The sequence below is a fragment of the Gossypium hirsutum genome, chromosome A06 (assembly GCF_007990345.1).
Source record: "Gossypium hirsutum isolate 1008001.06 chromosome A06, Gossypium_hirsutum_v2.1, whole genome shotgun sequence".
NCBI classification, from domain to species: Eukaryota; Viridiplantae; Streptophyta; class Magnoliopsida; order Malvales; family Malvaceae; genus Gossypium; species Gossypium hirsutum.
This window is the reverse complement of record NC_053429.1, coordinates 114,385,899-114,386,883: the sequence shown is the minus strand read 5'-3', so window position 1 is coordinate 114,386,883 and position 985 is coordinate 114,385,899.

The window sequence follows — 985 nt, the reverse complement described above, 5'->3', positions numbered from 1 at the left end:
TTTTGCGATTTAACCCGTCGACAATGAATGCTCGTCTCCGAAATGATATTACAGCTTATCATCAGCTGGATGATGAGAATATTCACACCACATGAGAACGTTATAAATCTTTGCTTCAACGTTGTCCCATGCACAACATTCAACAGGAAATACAAATTCAGATTTTCTATAATAGGCAGAATTCACACACAATGAATCTTGTTGACACATCAACCATGGTCATTTGTTGGATTGTACTTATAATGATGCTATTGGAATTCTTGAGATAATTGCTTAGAATGATTATCAATATTCTATCTCTAGAGCTGCACAAGTAAAAGCTACTCCGGGAGTTATTGAATTGGATGCAATATCTGCACTTAGTGCTCAAGGTTCTTCTCTTGCGAATATGATAAAAAAAATACAACGGACAAGTGACGTTGCACCTATACAAGTCGCTCAACAAGTTAATGTTCTTACCTTTTGTTGTAAGATTTGCAGTGACAACCACAACTATGAAGATTGTCCACAACATGCAAAGATTGTCTTTTATGTCAGTAACATCCGTAACAATTCTCATGGCACCGCTTATAATAATTCTGCATGCAATCAACAATCTTGGGGAACTCAGAATGCTGGACAAAATGCTGCAACATTTTGATATGAGAATATATCTACTCAAGGCAATTATAATTCAAGATAAATGAATTACAATCAACAACAGTAGAACTATAATCAGCCATTTTAGATGCATCTACAACAAAGTCAGATGCATCCACACTAGAATCAAATGCAACCAAACACTCTTCAATGTCGAATCAGCATGTTCAAGAACATTAACGAGAATAGTACATGCAAGTTTCTCCTTCTGACCCGTTAGCAGCTCTGGAGGCTTTAATGCGAGAGCATATGACTCGCACAGAAGCTATTATGCAAGAGAATTTATCTTCTATTTGGGAGTTGGAGGCAAAATTAAGACCACTCCGGGCACACTACCTAGTGACAC